We start from the raw sequence: 24,103 nt of genomic DNA on the forward strand, positions 1-24,103 counted from the left end.
ATAACAGATGCACAAAAATTTTAAACCTTGATTAAATTCGCTTAAGTTATATATTTTTTGCTTGTTTGTGCTTTGGTAGCATATTTGAGAACAGCTCTCTGCTTTTAAGGTCCTAAAAGATTTTACAGCGCCCATTGGATAATCCAGGAAGATCCTTTAAAGCTCTTCATCACATCTGCAAAGTCCACGGAAGGCAACGTTGTGGGAGAAACACGAACAAGCCCTTTAGCTTCACTTGTTCTCTGACTCAAAACCCGCCGGCTTCGGAGGCCGTACGGCGGTGCTCTGTCACTCGTGTGTTGGTAGCTTTGCTGTACATCACACCGCTGAAGGGTGGGTTATGATAACAGGTCGCCTCGGTTAGTTTTCAGGGACCCTTTTCCTTCCTTCCTTCCTTCCTTCCTTCCTTCCTTCCTTCCTTCCTTCCTTCCTTCCTCTTTTTGTACTGGGGATTGAACCTAGGAGCATTCTGCCTCTAAACTATACCCCCAGCTTTTTTATTTGGAAACAGGGTCTTACTAAGTTGCCGCAGGCCTTGCTAAGTTGCTGAGGCTGGTCTTGAACCTGAGATCCTCCTGTCTCAGCCTCCCAAATACTGAGACTATAATCATGCACCACTGCACCCGACTTGTACCTTCTAAATTTCACACCTATCTGTCCACTTTCTTCCACTTACTAGCTTTTTGACTTCTAATAAATAACAGATGTAAATACTTTAATTACAACTTACTTCTGAAGCCTTCCGAAGTGTGCTCGTACAAAGTTACCTTTCCCAAAGCGCCGGCCACTGGACTGCTGCTGTTGACGGTTTTGGCCATCCTTAACTTGAGACCTCATGCAACCCGGCCCCTTGCTCTCCCTGACTTCTCTGGCATAGGCCTCCCTGCTCTGTGGGTTCCATCTGGGTTCACCTTCTGCCAGGCACTCATGGCCTCTGGGCCTCCTCCCGTCCTGACCTTGGCCTGGACCTGAACTCTCCTTCCTCTGCTCTTGGTAAACTCATCTCTCTCCAAATCTAACTGTTAGTGCCACTTTCTCAGAGAAAGGTCTCCTGGCCTCCTTGACAGGACTTCAGTTCCCGGTAGCACGGCACACAGCTTCTTGTTATAGCTAGGATTTCACACTTTTTCTGTAATTGTTTTATTTGCCACATCCTCTTTTACTAGATTGGGGATTCACTAGAGGTCCCCAGCATCTAGAATCACTGTCACTAGTTGCTTAGTAAATATTTGTTGAATAAGCCGGGCATGGTCGAACATTCCTGTAATCCTGGTACCTGGGAGGCTGAGACAGGTGGATCACAGGTTCAAGGCCAGCCTCATCAATGTAGTGAGACCCTCGGCAACTTAGCAAGACCCTGTTTCAAAATTTAAAAATAATGGGAGGCTGAGACTGGAGGATCATGGTTTGTGAGGCCATTTGCAACTCACTGAGACCCTGTTTCAAAATAAAGAATAAAAAATAAGGCTGGGGTATAGCTCACAGGTAGACTGTCCCTGGGTTCCATCTCCAGCACTGCAAAAAATAAATAATAAAAAATAAAAAGGACTGCAGGAGCAGCTCAGAGGTAGAATACCCCTGAATTAAATCCCTAGTACCGCCGGGCGTGGTGGCGCACACTTGTAATCCCCGTGCTTGGAAGGCAGAGACAGGAGGATCGTGCAGGTTTGAAGCCAGCTGCGCTGGCTTAAGAGACCCTGTTTCCAAACATTAAAAAAAAAAAGCATAAAATAGGTCTGGGAGTGTAGCCTGGAGGTAAAAGGGCTTCCAGGAACCCCAAGTACCACACACACACACACACACACACACACACACACAAAATCTCCAGTACCAAAAAAACTGTTGAATAAACGTAAATGCTTAAGGAATTCAAAAACATTGGGAGCACAGATGGAACATCTGGTCTACCCCTTTCTCCTTAGAACCAAATGAAGACTACTCAAATTAAAACAAGAAAAGGCTATTTAGCCAGAGCTGGCAAGAGCTGGATCCTATTCCTTGCAGTTTGGCAGAGACTTGAAGGCAGGCAGAGGTGGGAAAAAGGAGAGGCTTGAGGTGAGCCCTGACTGGAGGTGTTACCATGGGAAGGAAAAGCAAGGGTGACTAGAATCAGGGCCCTCTGTGTGATTGGTTGGAGGGGCAGCCCTGGCATCTTATGATTGGTCCTAAGTTGGAAGTAGGGACAAAAATCAGGAAAGACGCCAGCTTCTAATCAAGTCTTGAACATTTGGGCCAATAGTTGCAGCGGTTATGGTTCAGCTTCCTGGATTGTTTGCTAGAGATAGTAGTCTGACTTACAGATAGCACAACTCCGTTGCCCCGTCACCAATCCAGCGTCAACGGCAACAGCGTGAACCTCGTCAGGGTGTCCTCCGCTCGCCTGATGCACCTCGTGACCCTAGAACAAGGTGAATGTGAGCGATGTGCGGGCCGGCCGTGGAGCGACTTGGAGTAGGACGTCTCTGGAGGACGGGAAGGTGTTTTCACATATCACAGAAGTACCCGTGACTACTTGTAAGAAAAGTTTCCTGACTTCAAGGAACAGATTCAAGTTGTGAGTCAAGTCCAAGTTACTTTTTACTTGAAAATAATAAAGCTGCATTCTTGGGCTCCTTTGTGTGTGTGGCACCGGGGATTGAACCTGGGGGCATTCTACTTCCACACACCCCCAGTCTTATTTTGTTTTTATTTTGAAACAGGGTCTTACTAGGTTGATGAGAGCTTCTCTACTTGCTGAGGCTGGCTTCCAATCTGTGATCCTCGTGTCTCAGCCTCCCAAGTATTGGGATTACAGGCGTGTGCCACCAGGCCTGACTCTGAACCATTTTGTGTTCTGAGTGCTCCTTGAGTCTAGAATCACATATGAAACTAGGATGTGCAGAATTAGATTTCCTTCCCCTCTCTCTCTCTCTCTCTCTCATTCTGGGACTGAACTAAGGGGCAGTCTGTTTCTGAGCCACATCCCAGCCCTCTTTTATCTTTTGAAACAAGGTCTAAGTTGCTGAGGGTGCCATACAATTTTCTCTTTTAACAGAGTTGGAGGCAGCTTCCTCCTTGCTACCTGAAGGCCACTTCTAGGTTGAGAAGTCGCAGGGAGAAAGTAAGTTGAGTCAGAATCATCCTCCCTTCCTGTAGCTGGATCCTGATTGGCTGGGAGGAACTCTTGGGCCCCCATGGGCCTCCAGTGATGCTCTCAGTGGTGGGGAGCAGCGGCTGGGTCTGAACACTGCCAACTCCAGGGTCCTCAGGTCTCCAAGGACGTCTATGCTTATTTCTTGAGGCCAATTTATTGCCCCAAGGCCACATCTGTTACTGCTCTAGCCCCACAGTCCTGGAAGAGGAGCGAGTCTGTCACTCCATTCCCCCCTTCGTTCCCTTTCCCTATAAGCTTCTCCTCTCGCCAGCACCCCCATTGGGTGTCCATCTTGGTAGGAAGCCCCTGCATCCTGGTCTGCTACCGAGTGCTACACATTCGGCGTTTCTGGTGTTTGTAGAATTCCAAAGGCTTCTTTCTCAGCTCAAGAGGCTGGTGACATCTGTAACCTCACCTCTTTGTGGTGCTTGGGCTTTTGGTTTCTTTGTCTTACAATAAATAAATTTCTCCTGAGCCTGGCATAGTGGCGCACGCTTGTAATCCCAGCATTCGGGAGGCTGAGACAGGAAGATCGCAGTTCACGGACAGCCTCAGCTACTTAGTGAGGCCCTCTGCAACTCAGTGAGACCCGGTTTCAAAATAAAGAATAAAGAATAGGGCTGGGGTGGAGCTCAGAGGTAGAATGCCCCTGGGTTCCATCCCCAGTATGGCAAAAGTAAATAAATAAATAAGTACATTAATTAAAGTTCTTCTCTGTAACTTTGCTGCTCAAGTGTGTCCATAGCTGGCAGTGCTGTCTGGCCTTCCCTGGATGCTTGTTAGAAACGCCAGGACTCGCCCGGCGTGGTGGGGCACGCTTGTAATCCCAGCACTTGGGAGGCGGAGACAGGAGGATCACGCAGGTTCGAAGCCAGCCGCGCTGGCTTAAGAGACCCTGTTTCCAAAAATAAAAAAGTATAAAATAGGTCTGGGAGTGTAGTCCAGAGGTAGAAGGGCTTCCAGGAACCCCAATACCACCAAAAAAAAAAAAAAAAAGAAACGCCAGGACTCACACTTCACCACACAACCATGTTTGCATCTTAACAGTATCCCAGATGACCTATACACATTAAAACTCAAGGTCACGCAGGTGTGGTGGCACACACCTGTGATCCCAGTACTTGGGAGGCCGAAACAGGAGGATTGCAGGTTTGAGAGCAGCCTCAGCAACTCAGTGAGACCCTGTTTAAAAAAAAAAAAAGCCGGGCTTGGTGGTACAGCCTGTAATTCCAGAAGTTGGAAAGCTGAGAAAAGAGGATCACAGGAACAAGGACAGCTTCATCAACCTAGCAAGACTCTGTTCAAAATAAAAATCAAAAATATGGCTGGGGTTGTAGCTCTGAGGTAGAATACCCGTACCAAAAAAAAAAAAAAAGAAAGAAAAAAAGAAAGAGAGAGAGAAAGAAAGAAAAAGAAAAAAGAAAATAGGGCTGGGCATGTATCTTGGAGGTAGAACACCCCTGGGTTTACTCCCCAGTATCGCACACACGGACACGTGTGCACAGGGAAACTTGAGGAAGTCCACTCTCCTAGCCAGCTGAGGTGGTTTTTCTAATGCTGGGACAGAGGAGCCGGGGCTTCCAATTGGCCGCAGAGGCTTGCGTGCGCCTCAACTGGCTGGTAGAGTGGAGTGGACTTTCTCATTGCCGCAGCACCGCCCTCCCGCACAAGTCACACCAGCCCCGGCTCAGTCTTGGGGAACGTCCCCCGAGGCACGAGGCTGTCCACCTCGTCCCCAGCCGTGAACCTGTGTCTCCTCACTACCACACTGACAGAGAAGGCAGCCACAGCGGCAGTAGCACATCATTATTTTGATATTTCCCAAAATGTCCACCGGGAACATCACATTTCAGACATTCTGAAGGGTCACGATGGCTTCGGGAAAAATAAACATCACTGGAACCCAAGCGGAAGCGGAGAGAGGACTTTGTTGGCCGGAGTCTTTGGTTTGGGGCATCTGGGGAGGTTCCAGCCCCAAGGTCCTGAGAATCAGCTGGGCGGCCGTCGGCTGGCTCGTCTGTGGCCCTGGACACCACGCAGATCCTGCAATCACTCACTCTCTGGCACTAGAATGGGGCGGGAGCTGGGTAGAGACACCGAGAGACATTCAAACCCAGGGCATTCTATCTCTGCGCACGCCCCAGCCCAAGTTCTTTATTTCTTTATTTGAGTCTCACAACGTTTCTTATGTTGCCGAGGCTGGCTTTGAACCTGCGATTCTTCTGTCTCAGCCACTCAAGTACTGGAATTACAAGCATGCACCACCATGCCTGGCTACCCCTCACCCTTTTAATTTTTACTTTGAAACAGGGTCTCTCTAGGTTGCTGAAGGTCTCTGTAAATTGCTGAAGCCGGTGGTGTTTGTAACCCTCCTGTCTCAGCCTCGCAGTCCTGGACTTACAGGTTTGGGTCACAGTGACCAGCTACCATGTGTTTGTTGAGTGATTTGTGCTCATTGTACAGAGCTCCTCGTAATCCTCGAAGGCAGGAATGGTTATCCCCGGAGAACTTGGGAAGGTTCAGTAACTTGCCCAGAGGCGTAGCTCATGGCTGGAGAGGGACTACAGTCCACCTCATGCCTGGTCCTCTGAAGACCACGCTCCCCACACCAGCTGCTGCTAAGTAGGGTGATAAACACACCGTCGCAGAGCAGGGCGGAGTAGGCAGGCTAGCAAGGGAGGCTTTTTATTGTTTTTTTTTTTTTGGTGGTACTGGGGTTCCTGGAAGCCCTTCTACCTCCGGGCTACACTCCCAGACCTATTTTTACATTTTTTTCAAATTTGGAAACAGGGTCTCCTAAGCCAGCGCGCGCGGCTGGCTTCGAACCTGCGCGATCCTCCTGTCTCTGCCTCCCAAGCGCAGGGATTACAAGCGTGCGCCACCACGCCCGGCCTAGGGGAGGCTTTTTAAAGGCCTGGAAAGAAGAGGGTAACCCACTGGTCCCACCTCATAGAGCCTCCTGGGGGCATCTCAGCGGACTCAAGACCTGAGCTATGAATCTAAAACTAGCCTTCACCTTTCTGGGAGTTTTCTTTACCTTTGCCATTTAAAACCTAGTTTTCTATTCTTCTCCATTTTAAAAAAACTTAAGCTGTCTAAATCAGAGGTCCTGGTGGTGGGATAGGATGTGGTAGAGAAGCTGCAGTGGGCCCCGATATCTATTTACGTCTCTTTTCAGTTCTTTGGGATTCCTGCCCAAAGTGCAGATCCTGGCCGATGCTTGTGTTCTGCTTTTGTTTTTAAGCAGCCGCCTTAGTGAGGCATGCACTGGCGTCTCCCGGCAGTCTCGACTTGCACTCCCTGACGCCCGGTGGGACTGCGATCCTTCCACTGCTTATCGTCCGTCTGGACATCTCAGGAGAGGGGCCGGCTCAAGCGCTCGGCCACGTCCGGTCAGGTTGCTTCTCTGTTGTCAGTGGGTGGGAGGAATGCTGGTGGTCCGGAGCATAACCCCTCCTGCCATATTTCTGCTCCTTCTGCAGGCTAGTGGCGTTCTTAGGACAGTGTCCTTTGATACACAAAGCTAACTCTGATGTTGCCCATTGGCTGATCTTTCCTCGTGGTCTGTGTATTTGGTGTCATGTGCACAAGAGCCCAAATCTAATGTCATGAAGCTTTTCCTCCGTTTTCAAGGACAGTTTATAGTTTGCTTCTCACAATGAGGTCTTCATCTATTTCAGCTGATGTTTATATATGGAGTGAGGTAAGGCTTCTCACTCTTGGGCGTGGACACTGTAGGGAGGAAGAAACTCTTCCTCTGCTCACCTAAAGTGCTCTAGCCCCGGCCTCCAAACGGGCAGGCCCAGGACAGATAACAGGACAGGACAGATAATGAGAGCCAACCATTAACATCCGCACCGCTCATGCGAGGGAAGAACAAGCCACAGGAGCGGTTGGAAGAGCGTCTTAGCTTAAAAAAAGGAAGAGAAATCTGGGACATCTGCTATGGAAAAGCTACAGCCAGAGGACAGTAAATAGAGATTGTTTTGTAGGACTGCTTATGAAGACAGAAGCCAGCGCCTTCTCCACTGGCCTGAATTAGGAGTCTTGCTCTTCCTGGCATGGGGGAGAGAGACATCTCTGCAAATGGAAATTTCCTTTGTTAAAGGAGAACATTGGCCGGGCGTGGTGGGCACGCTTGTCATCCCCGTGCTGGGGAGGCGGAGACAGGATCACGCAGGTTCGAAGCCAGCCCCGCGCGCTGGCTTAGGAGACCCTGTTTCCAAATAAAAATGTAAAAATAGGTCTGGGAGTGTGGCCCGGAGGTAGAAGGGCTTCCAGGAACCCCAGTACCACAAAAAAATAAAAAAAATAAAAAAATAAGCCCGGCCTCCCGGCAGGCGCCTATAATCCCAGTACTGCGAATCTGAGACAGGAGGGTCACAGGTTGGAGGCCAGCCTCAGCAAAAAAAAAAAAAAAAAAAAAAAGGAGAACATTTGCTCTGTTTTTAGAACTTCTCCTGTATTTGCTTGTTCTCAGTGGCCTTGGACCCAAATAATCCGTGCCAGGAATGCACTGGTATTCTACCTCCAAGTTACAGCCCCAGGCCTATATTTTATTTTTTATTTTAAAACAGGACCTTGGGGGCCGAGATGTAGCTAAGTGGCAAAGCGCCTGCTTTGCAGGTGTGGCACTCTGGGTTCGATCCCTGGTTCCAAAAAAGACAAAAAAAAAAAAAAAAAAAAAAAGAACCCCTTAAAAAAAATAAGCTAAGAACAAACAACAACAACAACAACAACAACAACAACAACAAACTAAGCCGGGCGTGGTAGGCACGCTTGTAATCCCCGCTCTTGGGAGGCTGTGACAAGAGGATCACATGGGTTCCAAGCCAGCCTCAGCTACTTAGTTAGTGAGGCTCTCAGCAACGTAGTGAGACCCTGTTTCCAAATAAAAATATAAAATAGGTCTGGGAGTTAGCCTGGAGGTAGAAAGCCCCTGGGTCCTGCCCCCAGCACCACCAAAACAAAAAACAAAACAAAAAACAAAACAGGACCTTGCGAAGTTGTGAGGGTCTCCCTAAGTTGCTGGGGCTGGCCACAAACCTGCACTCCTCCTCTCTCGGCCTCCCGGTAGTCAAAAACCAGCTGACCATAGGTGAAGAGTTTATTTCTGCCTCTCTCCTCCCTCTCTGCTCGCCACAGAGATGAACTCAGGAGAGTTCTAGGTTTGAGCTGCATCTGCCGTCTATTCTTATGTTATTTGGGGCCAGACAGGTTTTGGCTAAGTTTCCCAGGCTGGTCTCAGTGCTTCCATCCTCCTGCCTCAGTGTCCTGAGATGCTGGGGTTACAGTGTGTCCAGCATGGCCAGCTATTTCTAGGATCTCTATTCTATCCCCTGGGTCTGTGTGCTGGGATCTGACTGTACTGATTAGTGTACGTACCTTTGTAGTGAGTTCTGAAATCAAGAAGTGTGAGTCTTCAAAGTCTTCTCTGCTTTTTCAAGACTGTTTGTGCTACTTGGCGTCCGTGAGGTTATGTGTGACCGTCAGGACAGGTGTCACCCCTGGCTTCACCAGGACAATTCCTAGGCTTCCTATTGAGAAGTTTAGCTTCTGTTTGATGATTTGATTTCACATTATTGAGTCATAGTCAGGGCTGGGAAATGCTACCCACAGGACTTTGAGTTGAAGATTGGGAGGACTTTGGATGGAAGAGGGCCACTCTGCCTGCCCCTACCTTCCGTGTGGGAGCAGGCCGCAAGGATCCTCCAGCCTGCCTTCCTGGGAGGTAGGTGGTTAAGACTCCAGGGTCCTGCCCTGTTCCAGAAAGAAGGGACGAGCTTGCAGAGAGAAGAGAGATCTGCGCGCCTGGCTTGGCTGTGTCCCGCGAGTTTACCGTCAGGGCAGACCTCCAATCACAAGTCTACACGACTGTCCCTTCTCCATGGACTCTAGCATCCACACAGCAGTTTTAGCTAGAAGAGAGGTCATGTGTGTGTGTGTGTGTGTGTGTGTGTGTGTGTGTGTCCATAAATAATGTTTGAGGAAATGGGTATGTTTAACATGATTTAAATATTGTGTAATGCATCTGTGTATCAACATATCATAAGGTACCCCATAAATCTGTCCAATTTTGTTTTATGTATCAGCTAAAAAGAAACTAGGAAAATACACAACTCTCTCTGGGTTTTCAGGTATTGCTTAAGTCTTCCTTGTCATAGAAACATTGCAAATAACTGTTAAGCTTTTCTCTTGTTAATCTGTCTTTTGTTCTATGCGTGTCAGACATAATTCTCGTGATGGCCAAGGAAAAGTTATTTTTCCCCTACCTCATCCTCCCCGGAGTCTAATTATCACTGGTCATGTTCACTTATCCTTTGGAGTGAGAGAGAAATCTGAGGTGCTCGTGCTGAATTAAAGTAGGTTAGGCTGAGCTGCTTCTGGACATATTTGAAATTAGATCTAAAGGTTTCTCAGCAAATAGAGAACTTTAACTTGGTGTGTGAATACACTACAACTTACTCTTGTAAAAAAGAGCTGAGTCTCAGCCAATCACAAGCCAACTGTTCAAACCACGAAAGACAGACAAGTGCTGTAACCAATCAGATCGTCTCTTCCTCACTTCCCACTATGTCATTTCCTTTTCTCTGGCTATAAATACAACCACCCACATGGAGGGGGGGCTTTGGGAACCATTTTAGGGCCAAGCTCCTTGCCTGGATTCTAAAATTACAAAGAAATCCAACTACAATTTATAAAATCAGAGTTTTTATTGTCTCAATACATCAAAATTATATTTTACCCTTCTGATTGAGAATAGTTATCTTTTCGTGTATCTCCAGAGCTTTTTTTTGGTTTGGTTTAGTTTGGTAAACTTTTTCTTTTCTTCCTATCTTGAATTATCTTTCTGACTTTTAAATAGAAAGCCATATTAGGATAATGAGTAAGCTTTCTAAACGATGCCCTTTGTCCAATTCAGGCATCCTAGACACAGGCTAGCCAGAAACCGCACCAATTGGAAGGCTGCCTGGATGCCTTCCCACCAGGTCCCAGCACAAGGCAAGAGAGATCTGGTGTCCTTTAACTCCCAGAAGAAAAACGCATCTCCTGAGCGGGCACTGCTCGCCAGCAAGTGAACAGGACCACGTGGGATGCGTTTCTTTGTGTGGTGTGAGTCTCACTATAGCTATTTCCCCTTTACCCACTGTTGTTCTGAGACCAGTGCTCTAGCACCGATATGGAACACCGTTAATAGGAATACTCTGTTAAAAACCTAGTTGTCATTCTCATGGGGTCTTGGTCCCACTTCTGTCCTCACCCTCCCACCCGCGTCATCGTGAAACCAGCGCCATGACAGGCTTCTCCAGTGAGTCTTAGTGACGAAAACTCTTACTATGTAAGCAGGGAGGCTGACCTTCTGAAGGCCTATTGCTCTACCCGTCGGCGGGCTGGTAGAGACCGTCAGGTTTCTCATCATTAGCGACCTTTTCCTCCTCTACCCATACGGGTTCTGTGTGTGTACATGTGTGTGGTACTGGGGATTGGCCCAGGGCATTCCGCCTCTGAACTATACCCTCCGTCCTATTTTTATTTTGAAATTAAGTTGCTAGGTCGCTGAGGCTGTCCTAGAACCTGTGATCCTCCTGTCTCAGCCTCCCAAGTCCTAGGATTACAGGCGTGCTCCACCAAGCCTGGCTCTCTAGACGTGTGTTTAAACACTAAATTAGCTAATGCTACTGGGTCTGCCTTTTATTTCCCAATCTAGTGTTTGTTTAGAGGGAAATTAGAGGCCTCTGAGCTCTTATAATAAAAATGTAAACCAAAACATTCTGAGCCCCATCAGTGTTTTAAAAAAGAGTGAAGCAACCGTGCACAACTGTGGTCTCTGGCTTGCTCTGCGGAGACGCGAGGGAGTGTCCTGCCAGGGACAGGCAGGAGGTCGCGGGGCCAGATGAAGCCTTCAGTCATTAGTGGCGGCACCAGAATAGAAGCTTCTGCAGCTCTCCCGGTTGTTATGGGGACGGCTCCGCATTAGCCCTCCCCTGCCAGAGGTGCTTTCCCTGTGCCTGTGTCGCCGAAGAGATGACGCCGCTGCTCGCCTGTCATGCACGTGGGGTGGGCTGGCAGTGGGGCTGGGGAGGCGGCCGTGCTCAGCTGGCACATTATCATCCATCACCGACAGGTGCTGTGGAGGGCCGAGGACTCACAGGGCAGCACCTGCGCGCTGGTGTCCTGAGCCCGCGGGAGGAAGAGCGGTCAGAGCCCCGCTGTGCCTGGAGCCTCCGCGCACCCGCTGCCTGGGTAATCCTCCCTCCTGGGAATTTTTGTACTGATACTGGGGACTGATGTGCTAATTGAACCCAGGACAGTCTACCTCTGAGCTACACCGCCAACCCCTTTGAAATGTTTTTATATTGAAACAGGGTCTAAGTTTACTGAGGCTGCCCTCAAACTGTGATTCTCCCATCTCGGACTCTAAAGTACTGGGAATTATAAGTGTACGCCATGACACCCAGCTTCATGGGGGTCTTCTGAAGTCATTAAGAGTTAAAATGTTTGTTGTTCTGCTAAATTTTTTTCTTCTTCTTTTGTGGTAGTAGGGATAGAATCCAGGGGCCTTCTACCTCCAGGCCACACCCCTAGACTATTTTATTTATTTGGAAACAGGGTCTCACTAGGTTCCCGAGAGCCTCACTAAGTGCTGAGGCTGGCTTTGAACCTGCGCGATCCTCCTGTCTCCGCCTCCCAGGCGCTGGGATGACAAGTGTGCGCACCACATGTGGCTCTAGTTTTTAAAGGTATTCTTTCAGTTTCCCCATTCAGTGTGCTGGATTTAGGCTTATTGTAAACTATTGTAAATTATGGCGGTTAGGTAAGTTCCTCCTATTCTAATTTTCTGCAGTGTTGTTGTTGTTAACATGAATTGGGTTTTATGCTTTTCCTGCATCTATTGGAACAATCGTGATTTTTGTCCTTAGTTCTGTTTTTGTGATGAATTACGTGTGTTGACTTGTGTGCACGCTGGACCAGCCCTGCATCCCTGGAGGGAAGCAACTTGGCTATGGTGGTTTTTTTGCACCTACCTATTGTCATCGAAGATGTTGGTCTATAATTTAGAGTTTTGGGGGATGGCGAGGGGGAGAAGAAAGAGACCTGACGAGGGAAAAGTCCAAGCAGTGCTGTGCACGCGTGTAAAGCCACGACTACCAATCTCCATCGCACGTACGGGGAGGGGAGGGCGCGAGCAGGCCCCAGAGGGAGGCACACCAAGGGCCGCGTGCGTTTCCACCGCTCGGAACCGCGTGAGGACGCACAACTACAACACACCAATAAAAGGATAGTTTTAAAAAGAACAATGTGCCGCAAGGCCACGCCCTCGCTGGGGAGCCTTCTGGGGCTGCGCAGAGCAGGTGCAAGACACGCGCTCCCGCTTCTGTGGGTCCGCATGGTGCTGCGGGGACCAGTCAACCCTCCAGCTTATTAGCTGGAACGGACACCTGCTGTAAAAGCCACGTTAACAAGGGAAAAACACACTCACATTAAAATTTCATAAACATGTGGGAGACGCCCAGGGAACGAGCCGCTCTCAAAGAGCCCGTTAGGGTTTGGATTCTGGTGTATACAGTATTGTCAACAAAGAACAGTACACGTCTAGAGAAAGTGGTGAGACGAAGGCAAAGGGCTGAGTCCAGGCGACAACTCGGGGAGCCAGGCAGAAGTGGCAGAGGAAGGCGTGAACCCAGCTCCTTGACGTGTATCTGTCTGGTGCCATCCTGGGCTCGTAAGCGTGTACAGCTGTCTGTGATAGTGTGTGCGTGCGTGCGTGTGTGTGTGTGTGTGGTCCTTGGAGCTGAACCCAGGGGTCTCTACCACCAGCCCTTTTTAGTTTTTATTTTGAGGCAGGGTCTCACTAAGTTATTGTACACATGGCGTGTGGAAGCCAGCCTCAGCAACTTAGTGAGATACTTTTTCCAAAAATAAATAAATAAAAGGGCTGGATGTGTAGGTTTGTAGAATGCCCTTGAGTTCAGTCCCTGCACACACACAAGAGTTGCCACACACTCGCCTCAAACCTGGGGTCCTCCTGTCTCAGTCTCCCAAGTACTAGGACTATAGGCATGGTCCACCACACCTGGTCCGGAGGAAATCTTCATTATTCCTGGTGGAAATCGTCATTATTCCTGGTGGAAAGGGGGCAGGAGAACTTTTACCTTTGTGTAAGAAATATAAGCTCTTTTCTTCAAACAAAAAACAAGACATCTCCACTTCATATTAACTTGTTTTCTGCCGCTGCTTGTCCCCATTTTGTATTAACTTCTGGCTCAGAATTTTGGAAACTTTCAGGCCACAGTGCTGTATCTGGATGAGGTTAGAAAGTCACTGATGTGTTGGTTTACACTAGCTAACCAGCCAGGCGTGGGGGAGCACGCTTGTAATCCCAGCATTCTGGAGGCTGAGACAGGAGGATCACGGTTCGTGGCCAGCCTCAACTACTTACTGAGGCCCGTGCCAACTCAGTGAGACCCTGTTTCAAAATAAAGACTAAAAAATAGGGCTGGGGGTGTTGCTCTGAGAAAGACTGCCCCTGGGTTCCAGCCCCAGTACCGCAAAAATAAACAAAAACAAACTAGCTAACTACACAGAGTTGTGGGCCCAAGCCCTCACCAACCAGGCCCGGGGTCCGGGTCGGCGGCACCCCCCTTTTACACATAGCCAAGTCTTGCCTCGCTGAGCGCCTCTCCAGCGTGCGCTCCTATTTCAGTTCACATTTCCCACGATCGTGAATCTATGTCCTTTTTTTAGAGAGCACGGGGATGGCGGCCAGCTTTCCTGCGGGTGCAGCTTGTGAACTCCCTTCGGCCCCACGTCCCCCGCGCTCTGCTCCCGCAGCACGGAGTCAGCTGCCTGGGCTCAAACCTCGGGCGCCACTGGCCAGCTCTGTGTCCTTCCTCAGCTGTGAGTCGGGCCTTCTTTGGGGGCTGCTTTGAAGACAGCATCTCGGCTGGGCACACCGCCTGGCGGAGCAGATGCACGGTGGTGTTGCTAGCTCCTCATTTGAGCAAATCCCACCGGCCTTCCTGCAGCCTCAGACCCTTCGCGTCCCCTCCAGACTCTTAAGAGATGGATGGTGCTCCCTCCCTCCCCGCCCGCCAGGCAGCTGCTGCGGCTGCGGCTCGGGTGGCAGATGGCCAGCGTCCCCGCCTCACTAGCCCCCCCCCCCCCCACAGCCTTTGTGAACGCCAGTGGCTTAGGCCTGTCCTGACCAGCCCGACCCACCGCATCAAACCCAGAGTTTCTGTGCACAGCTCCTGCCCGGGGCGGGTCCCGCAGAGAGGCACAGGGCCCCGGCAGCAGCCCGGTGGCTTCCTGGAGCTGTGTCCTCTGTGCTGGCTGCCCACCCTGCTGGAACCCAGCCTCCACCACCTCGTCTTACAGGATGAATTCATTCAGGGAACAGGTTTGACATCTGCCGTGTACACACCGCAAAACTGGAAAACGGGCCCCGCCCTCCAGCTGCCCCTGGTCCAGCGGGGTAGGTGGCCAGACGGTAAGACAGGGAAGATGGAGGACGTGGCGGGGTGGGGCGTCCGGCGTGCTTCCTAGGCCTTCCCCTCGCGCCTCTGGCAGGCCCTCACTTGCAGATGGGGGACAGAGAGGACTACCACGGCGGCAAGGTCGCCCTGCCTGTAGGTGTGTAAGTAGGAGTTGAATTTACACATTGGACTCAGAGGTGGAAAACCAACACGCTTCTGCTACCTGGGACGGAGCTCAGCTCACGGCAGGTGATTCCTGCTACTAGAGCACAAACTTAAACATGTCTCCAAAACGTACAGTCAATAGCACAATCACCTCGGGAGACTGAGATAGGAGAATTGCAGGTTCAAGGCCAGCCTGTCACTTAGACCCTCAGTCACTTAGAGAGACCCTGTTTCAAAATAAAAAATAGAAAGGGCCGTGGGGGGGGGCAGGCACAGTGTCCCTGGGTTCTATCATCAGTGCCCAAAAAAGGGGCGCAGCATTTTGGCCAGTGACAGATGCTCAGAGGACACGGCCCCACAAAACGCTGCGGTGCAGCAGGAGCCATCTGAGCTTGCGAAAGTGCGCACCACGGGGCTCCCGCAGCGCAGACGGCGCTCGCAGACACGTCCCGGGGTTAGGCAGCGCCTGTCCGCACCTCTATGTCCTCTGTCCCTTTTCAGTTAAAACAGTCGACGAGAGTGCAGCTCCTGCCCAGGCTCCTCTCCATCCTCATCCCAAGAAGCCCCTGAGCTCCCAGAGGGGCTCATGGCTCCCTGTCCACTCTGCTCTGGGGTGCTGGCGGACCTGGTCTGGGTGATGGTCTCTGCTCGGGCATGGTGGGCAACCCGTCTATTCTTTGGGTACCTGCGCAGGCCCTGGCTGCTGCAGCTGATCTGATTTGGGCCTTGTTTCTCAGCACAGAATCTGGGGCGACGAGGCTCCCCCAGCACTGAGCGCCCCATGCTGCGCCCCCTATTGCAGGCCTGGCGGATGCTGCGTGTTCATGGTCTGCCGCTGCTGTTCCTACCACGGAAGGCCCTGCTCGAGGGAGGCCCTGACACTACTCTTCCTCACACGACGACAACGCAAAGCCCGATATAATTGTGTGTGTGTGTGTGTGTGTGTGTGTGTGTGTGTGTGTGTGGTACTGGGGATTGAACTCAGGGGCATTCTACCTCCAAGCTGCACCCCCAGCCCTTTTTATTTTATTATTTGGGAACACGGCCTCGCTAAGTTACTGACAGCCTCACTGAGATGCTGAGACTGGCTTTGAACCTGCAATCCTCCTGTCTTGGCCTCCCAAGTAGTGGGATAACAAGGTACACCACCACGCCCAGCTTCTGATCTAATAATTTTAAGAATACATATATGGGTTTTTTTTTTTTGTGGTACTGGGGTTCCTGGAAGCCCTTCTACCTCCGGGCTACACTCCCAGACCTATATTTTTTTTACATTTTTGAAACAGGGTCTCTTACGCCAGCGTGGCTGGCTTTGAACCTGTGCCATCCTCCTGTCTCCGCCTCCCAAGCGCGGGGATGACAAGCGTGCGCCACCACGCCCGGCAAGAATATGTATTTAATAACTGGTGGGTTGGGGAGGAGATAGATGACAACTCTCCCACCCATCTGTAGCCAGCACCTTACTTGTATAGAAATCATAGACAAGGCATTATAAAAGTTAATCAAACACCGCCTAGAAGCTGACAATTGTCGCGGGTCACAATAAGGAAGATCTGTGAGGCGGAAATGTGACAAGCTTGGAGGAAGGAGGGATCAGGGAGGACGGGGCAGAGCTGACACCAAGGACCACCCCTCAGGTGGTCCTTGGAGTTTGTCCTCGGGGGACGAGTCCCACCCGGCCAGACACCATGTGTTCAGACTGAGCCGGCTAGGCGGCGACGCGCCGAGCACGAGGTCAGTGCTGTGGGAGCAGGTGGGGTCCTGTCACTCTTCTGTTGTGGGGACACTGAGGCACAGGGGTCACACAGGTCAGCCTGCTTTGCAGGTACAGCTTTCCCTGCGGTCTTGCCGCCTGGCCGGGTAACGATTTTCTTCATATGTAAACATATACGTGGAATCTCGGATGAATAAATGTTATTAAGTCCTTCAGACCCTTTATCAAATTTATCCGTGCCATTGTCAAAATAAACCACCCGTGCACCGGCAACATGAGCTGTGGTAAAGCTATGGGCAAAAATACTGAATACACGTGTGTGCACGCGCGCGCGCGCGTGTGTGTGTGTGTGTTACTGCAAATGGAGCCCAGAATCATTTGACCTATGAGCTACACCCCCAGCCCTATATTTTTATCCTTTATTTTGAAACAGCGTCTCGCTGAGTTGCAAAGGGCCTCGCGAAGTGGCTGAGGCTGCGTGTGAACGATGATCCTCCTGTCTCAGTCTCCCAAGCACTGGCATTACAAGCGTGGGCCACGACACCCGGCCACATATAACATTTTTAAAACTTCATTTTCCTGGTATTCAGAAACTGTGATATGATGTCTGGGTATTAATCATGTCTTTCTATCATAGAAAATTAGAGAATCAAAGTAGTTGTGCTGTAGGGTCTTTTCGGCTGCCTCTCGGAGGTCTAGAGTCTGCAGAATTGTTCTTAGAAAAAGATGGAAACCACCAGCTTTTCAGGCTTGCATCTGAGCTGGGCCAGGAAGTAGAGTTGCTCCGGTTTTTAAAATTATTTCCTGACAGGCTTTTCATCTGTCTATTCCATAGGCAATGCGAGCGGATTCCTGCCGGTATAATTACAACCAAATCTTTATTTTTTGGCTTATGTAATAATATGTAATATTACTATAAGTTATTATTTGCTTCATTTTTTACTTAACTTTTTTCTTTATTTTTATTTATAAGTGGAACATATTGGAAATGGAATACACTTAGACTGTGCTCGGTGCCTCTCCTCCCCCCTGCTTCCCCTCCCCCTCCCAACAATGAGTGTCCAGGCTGACCATGCTACATTCATACTTTTACACATATTCGGATGTAGCTCCTCCTTAATCAACCTCAGCCTTCTTCCTCCCCTATCCTTCCATTCTGGCTTTGCTGAGGTTTCCCCTCCATTGTCTGGAGTCCCTCTGGTATCCCCAATGCTCCCTAGTTTGGGCATATCAGAGAAAACACATGTCCCTTCTCTTTCTGTGCTCAGCTGATCTCACTTAACATAATGTTCTCCAGGTCTTTCCACCTTTTTGTGAGTGACATGATTTTGTTCTTCTTCATAGCTGAGTAGAATTCCATTGTGTGTATTTCCCATAATTTTGCAATCCAGTCATCTGTTGATGGAGACCTAGATTAGTTTATATTTTGGCTATTACAAATTGTGCTGCCATAACACACGTATGCGTATGTTACTGTAGTTCTGATTTTAACCCCTTTGGAAAAATACCCAGGAGTGGCAGAGCTGGATCATACAGTGGATCTGTTCCCAGTTTTCTAAGGAATCTCCACACCGATCTCCATAGCGGCTGAACTAGTTTGCACTCCCACCAGCAGTGTCACCGAGTTCCTCTTTCCCCACATCCTCGCCTTGATTTCTTTACGTTTGCCACTCCGACTGGGGTTAGATGGAATCTCAGCGTACCCAGTCTTGAAGTGGGAATCCAGATGAAGGAGTGGCTATTCTCTGTTTGCAATCCATTCATGATGCCAGCCCAGGAGGTGGGCTGAGACCCTGTCGGGTGTTCAGAGCCCTGGAGAGAGGCTGTCCTGAATTCCCACGCTCTGAAGTCATCACTGCGTAGTTAATTTGGGACACAAGAGGACCTCTCCACGCTCAGTTACTATCTGCCATTAAATTTTTATCACATACTTTGTGGGCCGTTTTGTTCTGACAGCCTCACTAGGTTTTGTTGGTGCTGGGGATTGAGCCAGGGAGATCTCCCTCCGAGCTACATCCCTAACACTTTTTATTTTGGGATACGGAGGGTCTCACTAAGTCACTGATGTTGGTCTAAATCTGCAGCCCTGCTGTCAGCCTCCCAAGCACCGGCTCGGTTACGTGCTCTGGGTTTCTGCTCTGTAGGGGCATCTGTGTATAGGTACTGAAATACTTAGCAGCACTGACAGAAAGCAACACAGGCTTTACATGATTAAAGCACTCATTAATGATTGTGGAAATTTGTGATGAGAAGCATATAATTAGATGATAATGACCTAGTAAGGCAATACAAGGGCTCTGCATATCTGCTGTGGAAGAGAGAAGGAGAGGAAGCATGAGGACACGTTGCCGCAGCGAGCACTAAACCACTCGGGGAACTGGCCACGCGTCGTGCGGGAGACCTTGTCTCTTCTCGTGTGATCTCGCTGCCGGCTGGTCCCTGAATCGCACTTGCTCAGTATTCGGGCAGACCCGCTGACCGACGTGCAGATGGTTCAATGTCTCTGATTCCTGGGCACAATACCACCCGGGCGTCTGAACCGCGCGAGGACTCAACTGGCGCTAGCTGTCTCCCTGCGCCACTGCCTCGTGCTTCTCATCTCTAAAAAACGAGACAAAATGTATGCTCCAAAGAATAGGTCTGAGGAGTAGATCAGCCCGGTGCAAAGGTGCAGCACACGGACAGCACAGAGCAGCCGAGACATTTTACTACTATGATTGTCCCGAAAATACTCTGGGCGCAGAATCACCAGCCTATGGATTCTTGTTAAGAGGTTTGGGGAGATTTATTCTTAATACTGAGATTTATTAAAGCACGGCTTTCATTTCCCTATCTGGCGGCAAGAAAGGATATGCTCCTAAAGCCAGAGCTAACACAGGGCGAGTTCAGCCACGTAAGGCTCGGCCTGGGCGAGCACACGTCACAAGGCTCCACTCCTTACCACCGGACAGTCGCTGTCTCCCATACACTGATGCTGGTGATGGGGACGCCGTTGCCACAGAAAACCGCATCTGAGAATAGATAAACGCCCGTGTGCTTATTATTTAAAACAAGAAGCATTCATCTTGTGGCAGTGTTGGCTTCCGGAGGCTTCATTTCCCAGACAAGAGTGCCAGGCAGGCAGTGACTGCTCCTGAACGGTGTGCGAACTTCAGCAGCAAACACTTTCCCCATTAAGTGCCAGACGTCGTCTGAAGTCCTGGACTTAAATACAACTTCTTGATTGATAAAATTGTCCTTCCTTCTTTGTCTTTCTTTCTTCTCTTCACTTTTTTTTTTTAAATCCAGGGGCATTCTACCTCTTACGTATACCCCTAGCCTTTTTTAAATTTTGAAGCAGGGTTCATAATTTGCTAAGGGTATCTTTATGTTGCTAAGGCTGACTTTGAATATGCTAGCCTCCTGTCTCAGCCTCCCAATGACTGGGATTATAGGCATGTGCCGCCATGCCTGGCTGATGTATAAAGTTTTAAAATACTATTATGGTCTGAGTAAGTGTTTCCTCAAGGACCCTGTCCCCAGCCTTTAACACACGTGTGGAGAAGTGGTGGAAACTGTAAGAGGTGGGCCGTAGCTGGAAGACCCCCGTGAGGTGGGGGACGCTCTGGAGGGCTCCTGGCAACCTGGTTCTGTTCTCTTTGCTTCTTGGCTACCACAAGAGTTTCAGCTTCCCGTGCCATGAGCTCCCAACTACAAGACCAAAAACAACGGGGCCAACCTGTCATGGGCTGTAACATCTAAAATTTGAGCCCAAATTAACCTTTCCTCTTTTTAAGTGATTTATCTCAAGTATTTGTTATAATAACAAAAAGCTGATTAATACAAATAATGACTTAAAAATTCAAAAGGTCCAAAAGGTTACATAAAAAAATAATCCTCTTCCTTTCCCATCCTCCAGGACTCAGTTCTGCTCCTTGGAGGCAAATGGCTACTGGTGAAGATCTCATTGATATTTTATGCATATACAAATATCTGTATTTATCTTCCTTTTTGCCCTCTTTTATGGACTGGTTCTATGTCCCTCCCTACATTTATGTGGGGAAGGTCCTCACCCTCAGTACCTGGGGATGTTTTTGTATTTGGAGACAAGGCCTTTAAAGAGGGAGTTAAGGTAAATGTGGTCACACAGGTGGGTCCCAGTTCAGTTTGACAGACACAGACATGCACAGAGGAAGGGCTATGTGCTAACGCAGGGGAACGTGGTCACCTGCAAGCTGAGGAGGGAGGCCTTAAGAGATACTAACCCTGCTGACACCTTGCTCTCGGATTTCTGGCTTCAAGAACTGAAGAAAATTAATTTCAGTTGTTGAAACCAACTACGCTGTGGTATTTGTTATAGCAAATTAATTTCAGTTGTTGAAACCAACTACGCTGTGGTATTTGTTATAGCAGCTGAAGCATACAGATACACACTCTCCTTTTACAATCTGGTAGCATAAAATGCCCACTTCCTAGACCCCTCTTTGTCACTTACAGTATTTAAAAGCTTCCCACTTCATCTTACTGGTTTGTTTTGGGGTGTTTTTTTTTCCAGTAATGGGGATGGAACCTAGGAACATTCTACCTCCAAGAGACACCCCCAGCCCTATTTTTTTTTTTTTTTTTGCGGTCTGGGGATGAAACCCAGGGGCATTCTACCTCCAAGCTACACCCCTTCCCTATTTTTTAGTCTTTATTTTGAAACAGCGTCTCACTAAGTTGCAAAGGGCCTCACTAAGTAGCTGAGGCTGTCAGCGAACTGTGATCTTCCTGTCTCAGCTTCCCGAATGCTGGGAATACAAGTGTGCCCACCACGCCCGGCTCATCTTACTGTTATAGATTCATTTTATTATATGGGAATAGCATTATTATTTGAGTGCTCTCCCACTGAAATACATTTAAATTATCTCTAATATTTTTCCATTTATTTGTTTGTTTATTTATTTATTTATTTATTTATTTTGCAGTACTAGGGGTGGAACTCAGGGGCATTCTCCCTTTGAGCTGCACGCCCAGCTCTATTTTTTATTCTTTATTTTGAAACAGGGTCTCACTGAGTTGCAATGGGCACTAAGTAGCTGAGGCTGCCTGCGAACCAAGATCCTTCGGTCTCAGCCTCCCGAATGCTGGGATTACAAGCGTGTGCCACCATGCCCGGTGTATATTTTTCCATTTAAAACAATACCATTATAAAGATATAATCATGCCAGGCATGGTGGCACACGCCTGTAATCCTTGTGCTTGGGAGCCTGAGACAGAAGGTTTGCAGGTTCGAGGCCAGTCTCAGCAACTTGGTGAGGTCGTAGTCCTCCTCAATTTAGTGAAAACGCAATTCAAAATAAAATAGAGCTGAGGATGTATCTCAGAGGCAGAACACCCTTGAGTTCAATCCCTACTAATGAGCACACATACACAAACAACCTTAGACAGAAATAATTTTGCACGTGGGTAAGTATATAGGATCAAGTTCTAAAAGTGGTGTCACAGAACCGCCGGGCATTTGCGGAAAGTTTTAATAATAATTGCCGTGTTGCTGAGGCAGGCTCATACTTCCACCAGATGGAATAAGAACCCTTGATTCCAGCTTCCTGGTACATAGTTTGCCATGAAGCCTTCTGACCTTTGCCAGTAGAATGAGCAAAGGTAAACTGCACCTTGGGAAGAACCATCTTGCATGTCTCCCACTATGAGCGACGTCAGGCATCTTTCCATAAATTTAAAAGACGTTGTTACTTCATTATTCTTGGTTGAGCTTTTTATTTTTACTGAGTTTTCCATCTTTTTAATGTCAATGTTTCTTGTTAGTAAACATAGTCATTTTTAGTGATAGGACTTATAAACATTTCCCTCCGTCTTTATTGGCCTGTGTACATTGCTTATGAGAAAATTTTGAGTTTAATGTTTACTGGGCATTGAACTCATAAGAGTTCTACCTCTGAGCTACATTCCTAGCCTTTTTTTTTTAACTGTGAATTAAACACAGAGCCATTCTCCCTCTTAGCTATAACCTAGTTCCTTTTATTTTAAAACAGGGTCTAGGCACTCACAAAGTTGCCAAGGGTCTCACTAAGCTACTGAGGCTGGCCTTGAACTTGTGAACCTCCTGTCTCAGCTTCCCAAGTACTAGGATTATAGGCATGTGCCACCATGCCTGGCTCCCAACCCTTTCAATTTTATTTTGAGACAGATTCTTGGTAAATTCCCCAAGCTGGCCTTGACCTTGGGGGTCCTCCTGTCTCAGCCTCCCAAGCAGCTGGGATTAGAGACACAGGCTTGCACCCGTGTGCCTGGCTTATCAGTCCTTTGTAAAATAGTGCAATGGCTTCTCACGCCATCTGTGAAGTTTGTTAGGCGGACCTTCTCAGGTGAGGACACTGCCCTGCACGAGACGGCCCTCCCTGCAGACACTAGCTGCAAGTTCAGAGTCCCCAAGCTACACCTGACTCCTCACCAGCAGGACACAGGCACAGAGAGGTGCCTACAACCCACACAGGTTCAATATTTCACTAGCACAGTGAGCTGAGCTCAGGGCAGAGGTGTGCACCTTTAGATGTTCCGTTTAAGTATAGCAAAAAGGACAGAAATCAGAACCGGAGGAAGCATACCCAGGGTCTGAAGTGCAAAGCTCTGGCATCCTCTCTCTGCGGGGTTAGACGCAGCCCTTCCAGCACATCGTGTGTGACTCGCAGTTTCCCAACCAGGGATGAAGGCCTGCGCTTTGGTGTCCAGAGTTTCCACTGGGTTCCATTAAAACATTGGTCATGCATTGAACAGAACCTCCAGCTCGCCCTGTGCCGTCCCTGGAGGTCTGGTTGGTACTGGTTGGCCCAAAGTCCCAGCCCTCTAACACACGGTTGGCCATTCCATCCCCCTTCCCGAGTCATCTCCTTAGTGTGAATGTTAGGATGCTGCCGTGAGTCACCTCAGGGGCGTAAACTGCCAGGAACTTGAGGTCACCTCCCAGGACCAGACAATGGCCAGCCGAATTCTCTGTTGCACAGGATGTGGACTCTGAATTGACTCATACATAGAAAGTGCTTCCCTTGTCTGACATCATTTTGAGATGTCATGATTGCTTCCAGGATGTGGGTGATTCCGTTTTCCCCCAACATATATTTCCAATCCATCTGGAACTTACTGTAGTTTTAGATGTGAATAGATTCAACTGCGTCATGTTTTCTGTACATGGTAGCTGTCCCCAATACATGGCAGCTGTCCCCAATACATGGCAGCTGTCCCCAATACATGGCAGCTGTCCCCAAGCCATGTGTGGCATGAGCCATTTCTTCCTTTTGTGTATTGAAATGCCACCTTATCATGTCCTACATTAAATATGGATCTATTTCTAACCTTCTTAGTGTGCTGTATTGAGCAGTTTTTCAGGCATTCACACCACACAGTTTCAGTTATGGTCGTTTTATAACATGTTCTTTCAAATTAACGTTAGTAGTAAATTTCTTAAACACTTGAAGAGCATTCTTTTGGAACTAGACTTAAAATTAAATGCCAATTAGAGACGAGACATGTGTTAGGGCTTGGGTATGAGAGACCCCCAGAAAGGCTCATGTGCTGGGGATGCAGGAATGTTGGGAAACGCACCTGGAGCCGGGCCCTGACCTCATCGGCGGACAACCC

This window comes from Muscardinus avellanarius, assembly GCF_963383645.1.
Source record: "Muscardinus avellanarius genome assembly, chromosome: 17".
NCBI classification, from domain to species: Eukaryota; Metazoa; Chordata; class Mammalia; order Rodentia; family Gliridae; genus Muscardinus; species Muscardinus avellanarius.